Source organism: Amblyraja radiata, chromosome 9 (assembly GCF_010909765.2).
Source record: "Amblyraja radiata isolate CabotCenter1 chromosome 9, sAmbRad1.1.pri, whole genome shotgun sequence".
NCBI classification, from domain to species: domain Eukaryota; kingdom Metazoa; phylum Chordata; class Chondrichthyes; order Rajiformes; family Rajidae; genus Amblyraja; species Amblyraja radiata.
Window position 1 is genome coordinate 75237099 of NC_045964.1, and position 9377 is coordinate 75246475.

The window sequence follows — 9377 nt, forward strand, 5'->3', positions numbered from 1 at the left end:
ATTCCCCTTACATGTTTTTCCTCTACCTGCTAAATTTTTGTAAGGTGTCCTTGAGACTCTTGAAAGGCGCCCATAACGCGGACACAAGAGGAGAGAGAAAAAAAAGGAAATAAACAGAGAAGAAGTGACGGGGGGTTTCTTAAATGTGCATATTTTAATGCTAGGAGCATTGTAAGAAAGGTGGATGAGCTTAGAGTCTGGATAGACACCTGGAAGTATGATGTTGTGGCGATCAGTGAAACATGGTTGCAGGAGGGCTGTGATTGGAAACTAAATATTCCAGGATTTCGTTGCTTCAGGTGTGATAGAATTGGAGGGGCAAGAGGTGGAGGTGTTGCATTGCTAGTCAGGGAAGATATTACAGCAGTGCTTTGGCAGGATAGCTTGGAGGGCTCATCTAGGGAGGCTATTTGGGTGGAACTGAGAAGTGGGAACGGTGTAGCAACACTTATAGGGGTGTATTATAGACCGCCAAATGGGGAACGAGAATTGGAAGAGCAAATATGTAAGGAGATAGCAGATATTAGTAGTAAGCACAAGGTAGTGATTGTGGGAGATTTCAACTTTCCACACATAGACTGGGAAACACATTCTGTAAATGGGCTGGATGGTTTGGAGTTTGTAAAATGTGTGCAGGATAGTTTTTTGCAGCAATACATAGAAGTACCTACTAGAGGAGGGGCAGTGCTGGACCTCCTGTTAGGAAATGAGACGGGACAGGTGGCGGAGGTATGCGTTGGGGAGCACTTCGGGTCCAGTGATCACAATACCATTAGTTTCAATATAATTATGGAGAAGGTCAGAACTGGACCTAGGGTTGAGATTTTTGATTGGAGAAAGGCTAACTTTGATGAGATGCGAGATGATTTAAAAGGAGTGAACTGGGACATTTTGTTTTACGGGAAAGATGTAGAAGAGAAATGGTGGACATTTAAAGGGGAAATTTTAAGAGTACAGAATCTTTATGTTCCTGTTCGGTTGAAAGGAAACAGTAAAAATTGGAAAGAGCCATGGTTTTCGAGGGAAATTGGACATCTTGTTCGGAAAAAGAGGGAGATCTACAATAATTATAGGCAGCATGAAGTAAATGAGGTGCTTGTGGAGTATAAGGAATGTAAAAAGAATCTTAAGAAAGAAATTAGAAAAGCTAAAAGAAGATATGAGGTTGCTTTGGCAAGTAAGGTGAAAGTAAATCCAAAGGGTTTCTACAGCTATATTAATAGCAAAAGGACTAACGAGGGATAAAATTGGTCCATTGGAGAAACAGAGTGGACAGCTATCTGCAGAGCCAAAAGAGATGGGGGAGATATTGAACAATTTCTTTTCTTCGGTATTCACCAAGGAGAAGGATATTGAATTATGTGAGGTAAGGGAAACTAGTAGAGTAGCTATGGATACTATGAGTTTCAAAGTAAAAGAAGTACAGGTGCACAACCTTTTATCCGAAGATCCAAATAACGAAAACCTCCGAATAGCGGCCATTTTTTCGGTCCTTGAAGAAAGGTCCTTGAAAACGTTCACCGAGGGCGGCCCGCAGAGGTGACAGCGGAACCTCCGGTCGGTCCTCGAAGAAAGGGGAACTAAATCCCCATTCATAAAAGAGAAGATGAGGGTATATTGCGCGGGAGGGTTAATAATTGACAATATGCTGCTGCTTGCCCGCTGAATTAAAAGTTCCCACGGTAGACTCACGATATACAGTGTTTCGTGAGTCTTGCGTGGGAACTTTTTAACTCAGCGGGGCAGGCAGCAGCAGATTGTCGCTCGCTTCAGTATCACCCCACCTACACCCCTCTGCTTCCCGGCCATGTGTGTGACCCCTTCCCTCCCCTCTCCAGCTCCCCGCCCATTGCACCGGCGCGGGGGCTTTGCACTGTCTTCACGTCGGTGATTGCAGCAGGGCAGTGCCAGTCACCGGAGACGTCAGGACCAACTGGACACCGACCACCAGGCCCACCGCAAGCACGGAGATCCCAGAGACCCACAGCCAACAGCAGCCCAGCCCAGACCCACTCCAACTACAGAGGAACCTGGGTTGCGGATGACGGGGCGCAGCTCGGGGCGTCGTAGGGGCCCATCGGGGAGCGGCCACGCAAAGCCACGCCGGGAGATGTAGGGCCCTGCCCCGGTCTTGATGTTGGAGCCCCCGGCGGGCGCTAGCAAGTCCGCGGCAATTGACAGCCGCGCCGGGCGTTGTAAGGCCCCCCTCCAGGTCACTCTCAACCTCTATGATGTTTGCTCTCAACCCCGTAATTCGGGCGGGAGAAGTCGCCGCTGCCGGTGCCCCGCAAAGCAGTCTCCCACCGGAGACCCGCGAGCTCCCGGTGTCACCATCCACCGGAGTCGGGTCGCAGCAGCTCGCCCCCGCAACTCTCCACGCTCCGAAGCTGGCTAGCTCCACGGAGGTAGGTCCGTAGGTCCACAGCTCCCACCGCCGCCCACCGACCCCCAGGCCCACTGCAAGCACGGAGATCCCAGAGACCCACAGCCAGCAGCAACTCCAGCCCAGCCCCGCTCCAACTCCAGAGGAACACGTAGGGGCAGAAGCTGATGGTGTGCAAGGTACGTCTTGTTCTTGGGGTGGCGGATGAGGGGGCGCAGCTCGGGCTGTGGGCGAACTGCCACTTGTCGCTGTAGCGGCCAAAGATCATAGAGGAGCTCCTCTATGATCTTTGGTAGCGGCCCATCGGGGAGCGGATTCCTCTGGAGTTGGAGGGGGAGGGGGGTATTGTGCTGTTTGATCGCCCCCTGCTATCCCAGGGACAGGGAGACACAGCGGCTTTTTAGACTGGTGGGCAATCACTTCCAAAGTTCTGCCCACACAGTCAGTACACTTCTCCTACACTGTATTTCATACAAACATTTATTCTGCAAGAAAAAACGACATTGAAGACTCAAACTCGCGATCGAGTAACTGCCAGGATCAAGGCGCAAACTCGCGACCTTGCGGATATGAGCCGAGCACTCTACCACTGAGCCAGCCATTAAAATCTACGCTAAAAAATTTCCATTCCGAAGACCGACAAATTCTGAATTACGAAAAGTGTCTGGTCCCAAGGCTTTCGGATAAAAGGTTGTGCACCTGTACTGACACTTTTGAAAAATATAAAAGTGGATAAGTCTCCAGGTCCTGACAGGATATTCCCTAGGACATTGAGGGAAGTTAGTGTAGAAATAGCCGGGGCTATGACAGAAATATTTCAAATGTCATTAGAAACGGGAATAGTCCCCGAGGATTGGCGTACTGCGCATGTTGTTCCATTGTTTAAAAAGGGTTCTAAGAGTAAACCTAGCAATTATAGACCTGTTAGTTTGACTTCAGTGGTGGGAAAAATTAATGGAAAAGATACTTAGAGATAATATATATAAGCATCTGGATAAACAGGGTCTGATTAGGAACAGTCAACATGGATTTGTGCCTGGAAGGTCATGTTTGACTAATCTTCTTGAATTTTTTGAAGAGGTTACTAGGGAAATTGACGAGGGTAAAGCAGTGGATGTTGTCTATATGGACTTTAGTAAGGCCTTTGACAAGGTTCCTCATGGAAGGTTGGTTAAGAAGGTTAAACTGTTGGGTATAAATGCAGGAATAGCAAGATGGATTCAGCAGTGGCTGAATGGGAGAAGCCAGAGGGTAATGGTGGATGGCTGTTTGTCGGGTTGGAGGCAGGTGACTAGTGGGGTGCCTCAGGGATCTGTGTTGGGTCCTTTGTTGTTTGTCATGTACATCAATGATCTGGATGAAGGGGTGGTAAATTGGATTAGTAAGTATGCAGATGATACCAAGATAGGGGGTGTTGTGGATAATGAAGAGGATTTCCAAAGTCTACAGAGTGATTTAGGCCATTTGGAAAAATGGGCTGAAAGATGGCAGATGGAGTTTAATGCTGATAAATGTGAGGTGTTACACCTTGGCAGGACAAATCAAAATAGGACGTACATGATAAATGGTAGGGAATTGAAGAATACAGTTGAACAGAGGGATCTGGGAATAACCGTGCATAGTTCCTTGAAGGTGGAATCTCATATAGATAGGGTGGTAAAGAAAGCTTTTGGTATGCTAGCCTTTATAAATCAGAGCATTGAATATAGAAGCTGGGATGTAATGTTAAAATTGTACAAGGCATTGGTGAGACCAAATCTGGAGTATGGTGTACAATTTTGGTCGCCCAATTATAGGAAGGATGTCAACAAAATAGAGAGAGTACAAAGGAGATTTACTAGAATGTTACCTGGGTTTCAACAACTAAGTTACAGAGATAGGTTGAATAAGTTAGGTCTTTATTCTCTGGAGCGCAGAAGGTTAAGGGGGGACTTGATAGAGGTCTTTAAAATGATGAGAGGGATAGACAGAGTTGATGTGATCAAGCTTTTCCCTTTGAGAATAGGGAAGATTCAAACAAGAGGACATGACTTCAGAATTAAGGGACAGAAGTTTAGGGGTAACATGAGGGGGAACTTCTTTACGCAGAGAGTGGTAGCGGTGTGGAATGAGCTTCCAGTGGAAGTGGTGGCGGCAGGTTCGTTGGTATCATTTAAGAATAAATTGGATAGGCATATGGATGAGAAGGGAATGGAGGGTTATGGTATGAGTGCAGGCAGGTGGGACTAAGGGAAAGAAATTGTTCGGCACGGACTTGTAGGGCCGAGATGGCCTGTTTCCGTGCTGTAATTGTTATATGGTTATATGGTATAAATAACATTTATTATTATTATTATTAATATTGCATTCGTTAACTGTACAGTCCCAAAAACAAATCACAGTATATTTTAATCCCTCGTCGTGCTGTTTTCAACCAACGGAACCTCTCCTTCAGATACAGAAGACCTTCCCATCAAAGTACTCTTTCTTCGCGCTAAATGCTTCGACTTAGGGGTACAATTCCCATCGAATTACTTTTCGCTAACAAATACGTCTTCCACTACCTCAGCTACTTTTCCACTAATCAGCGATTGGAAGGATACGAACCCCTGGTTGAACAGCCACGAGTCGGACTCCAATTATAATAACAATCTTAATCAAACTATGTCCATATATACAGTCGATTCAAACCGCTATTAAAACAGTGTATCTAACACTCAAAACTTTAAATCAAAGGCAATACAATGAAGCAATGGCAAATCTTGAATACACTTTAAACTGCAGCTTAACAAATTTTAACAATTTCAACAAAGTATTTTACACTTATATACACTTTACAACATCCAGCTCCCAATATCTTCACGCTGGAGTCAATGCCTTTCTTCCAATTTGCACCCTCAGCAATGACGCAACACTTCACCTCTTCGTGAAACTTTACCCAGTCCTGTATATTCAGACACCCCAGCCAATCGGATATCCCAGTCCGGGTAGGGACCCAAAGCCCTCAGCTACCCTTTGGTGTCAGGCCACCTCAATGGTACCTGACTCCCCTACAAGCCAATCACACATATTGATTCCATAATACAATTATTGACAGTTCCCTAACCCAATTACAAAGTACCCCATTACAATGATTCTACAGAAGCTTCCAGAAGGAACTCAGGTAACATAGTTTACATATGTATATAAACATTTTCCCAGGTAATTGTAAACAGTCTGAACAAGGCTTCACACTTTAACCAATCACAAGATAACAGCACAGACACTCTGCAACGTAGTTAACAGTATTTACAACTCCCCCTTATCTGACCAATCCTGACCATGCATTTGCAACACCTCTGAGCTCATCTGCTAAAGTCCTTATACATTTTAACAAAGGAAGAGACATCTGGACCTCACCTCATCCTGCATATCCATCTCGGGTCCAGACTTTCTGGCGCCAGCTCTCAGCTTGCAACTTTGAGAAAGAGGCCATGCAGGCCTTGCAAATGCAAAGATCCTCCATTTTGTAATACCTCTAATTTAGCCAATATTAACAGTTTCACCTCCCCTTTTCCTAATCTGACACCATTCAGATAATAATCTGCCTTCCTGTTTTTGCCATCAAAGTGGATAACTGCACATTTATCCACATCATACTGCACCTGCCATGGATCTTCCCACTCCACCAACCTGTCCAAGTCACCCTGAATCCTCTTAGCAGCCTCTTAACACTTCACACTTCCACCCAGCTTTAGAAACATAGAAAATAGGTGCTGGAGTAGGCCATTCGGCCCTTCGAGCCTGCACCGCCATTCAATATGATCATGGCTGATCATCCAACTCAGTATCCTGTACCTGCCTTCTCTCCATACCCCCTGATCCCTTTAGCCACAAGGGCCACATCTAACTCCCTCTTAAATATAGCCAATGAACTGGCCTCAACTACCTTCTGTGGCAGAGAATTCCAGAGATTCACCACTCTCTGTGTGAAAAAAGTTTTCCTCATCTCGGTCCTAAAAGATTTCCCCCTTATCCTTAAACTGTGACCCCTTGTTCTGGACTTCCCCAACATCGGCAACAATCTTCCTGCATCTAGCCTGTCCAACCCCTTAAGAATTTTGTAAGTTTCTATAAGATCCCCCTTCAATCTTCTAAATTCTAGCGAGTACAAACCGAGTCTATCCAGTCTTTCTTCATATGAAAGTCCTGACATCCCAGGAATCATTCTGGTGAACCTTCTCTGTACTCCCTCTATGGCAAGAATGTCTTTCCTCAGATTAGGAGACCAAAACTGTACGCAATACTCCAGGTGTGGTCTCACCAAGACCCTGTACAACTGCAGTAGAACCTCCCTGCTCCTATACTCAAATCCTTTTGTTATGAATGCTAACATACCATTCGCCTTCTTCACTGCCTGCTGCACCTGCATGCCTACTTTTAATGACTGGCGTACCATGACACCCAGGTCTCGTTGCATCTCCCCCTTTCCTAATCGGCCACCATTCAGATAATAATCTACTTTCCTGTTTTTGCCACCAAAGTGGATAACCTCACATTTATCCACATTATACTGCATCTGCCATGCATTTGCCCACTCACCCAGCCTATCCAAGTCACCTTGCAGCCTCCTAGCATCCTCCTCACAGCTAACACTGCCCTCCAGCTTCGTGTCATCCGCAAACTTGGAGATGTTGCATTCAATTCCCTCGTCCAAATCATTAATATATATCATAAATAGCTGGGGTCCCAGAACTGAGCCTTGCGGTACCCCACTAGTCACTGCCTGCCATTGTGAAAAGGACCCATTTACTCCTACTCTTTGCTTCCTGTTTGCCAGACAGTTCTCTATCCACATCAATACTGAACCCCCAATACCGTGTGCTTTAAGTTTGTATACTAATCTCTTATGTGGGACCTTGTCGAAAGCCTTCTGAAAGTCCAGATATAACACATCCACTGGTTCTCCCTTATCCACTCTACTAGTTACATCCTCGAAAAATTCTATAAGTTTCGTCAGACATGATTTACCCTTCATAAATCCATGCTGACTTTGTCCAATGATTTCACCACTTTCCAAATGTGCTGCTATCCCATCTTTAATAACTGACTCTAGCAGTTTCCCCACTACCGACGTTAGACTAACTGGTCTGTAATTCCCCGTTTTCTCTCTCCCTCCCTTTTTAAAAAGTGGGGTTACATTAGCTACCCTCCAATCCTCAGGAACTACTCCAGAATCTAAAATGTTTTGAAAAATTATCACTATTGCATCCACTATTTCTGGGGCTACTTCCTTAAGTACTCTGGGATGCAGCCTATCTGGCCCTGGGGATTTATCGGCCTTTAATCCATTCAATTTACCTAACACCACTTCCCGGCTAACCTGGATTTCACTCAGTTCCTCCATCTCATTTGACCCCCGGTCCCCTGCTATTTCCGGCAGATTATTTATGTCTTCCTTAGTGAAGACAGAACCAAAGTAGTTATTCAATTGGTCTGCCATGTCCTTGTTCCCCATGATCAATTCACCCGTTTCTGACTGCAAGGGACCTACATTTGTTTTAACTAATCTTTTTCTCTTCACATATCTATAAAAGCTTTTGCAGTCAGTTTTTATGTTCCCTGCCAGCTTTCTTTCATAATCTATTTTCCCTTTCCTAATTAAGCCCTTTGTCCTCCTCTGCTGGTCTCTGAATTTCTCCCAGTCCTCTGGTAGGCTGCTTTTTCTGGCTAATTTGTACGCTTCATCTTTTGTTTTGATACTATCCCTGATTTCCCTTGTTATCCACAGATGCACTACCTTCCCTGATTTATTTTTTTGCCAAACTGGGATGAACAATTGTTGTAGTTCATCCATGCAGTCTTTAAATGCCTTCCATTGCATATCCACCGTCAACCCATTAAGAATCAATCGCCAGTCTATCTTGGCCAATTCACGTCTCATACCCTCAAAGTTACCTTTCTTTAAGTTCAGAACCCTTGTTTCTGAATTAATGATGTCACTCTCCATCCTAATGAAAACTCAACCATATTATGGTCACTCTTGCCCAAGGGGCCACGCACAACAAGACTGCTAACTAACCTTTCCTCATTACTCAATACACAGTCAAGAATAGCCTGCTCTCTCGTTGGTTCCTCTACATGTTGGTTTAGAAAACTATCCCGCATACATTCCAAGAAATCCTCTTCCTCAGCCCCCTTTGATTCACCCAATCTATATGTAGATTGAAGTCACCCATTATAACTGTTTTACCTTTGTTGCACGCATTTCTAATTTCCTGTTTGATGCCATCCCCAACTCCACTACTACTGTTAGGTGGCCTGTACACAACACCCACTAGCGTTTTCTGCCCCTTAGTGTTTCGCAGCTCTACCCATATCGATTCCACATCCTCAAAGCTAATGTCCTTCCTTTCTATTGCGTTAATCTGCTCTCTAACCAGCAACGCTACCCCACCTCCTTTCCCTTTCTGTCTATCCCTCCTGAATATTGAATATCCCTGGATGTTCAGCTCCCAGCCTTGGTCACCCTGGAGCCATGTCTCCGTGATCCCAACTATATCATAGTCATTAATAGCTATCTGCACATTCAACTCATCCACCTTATTACGAATGCTGCTTGCAGTGAGACACAAAGCCTTCAGGCTTGTTTTTACAACACTCTTACCCCTTATACTATTATGCTGAAAAGTGGCCCTGTTTGATTTTTGCCCTGGATTTGTCTGCCTGCCACTTTTACTTTTCACCTTGCTACCTATTCCTTCTACCCTCATTTTACACCCCTCTGTCTCTACGCTCACACATTTAAGAAACCCTTTCACTTTAACTCCATCCTCCACTATCCCATTCGACACCCCACCCCCCTTATTCAGTTTAAAACCACCCGTGTAGCAGTGGCAAACCTGCCTGCCAGAATGCTGGTCCCACACCTGTTAAGATGCGATCCGTCCCTTTTGTACAGTTCCCCCTTACCCCAAAACACATCCCAGTGATCTAAGAATCTAAATCCCTGCCCCGTGCACCAGTTCCTCAGCCA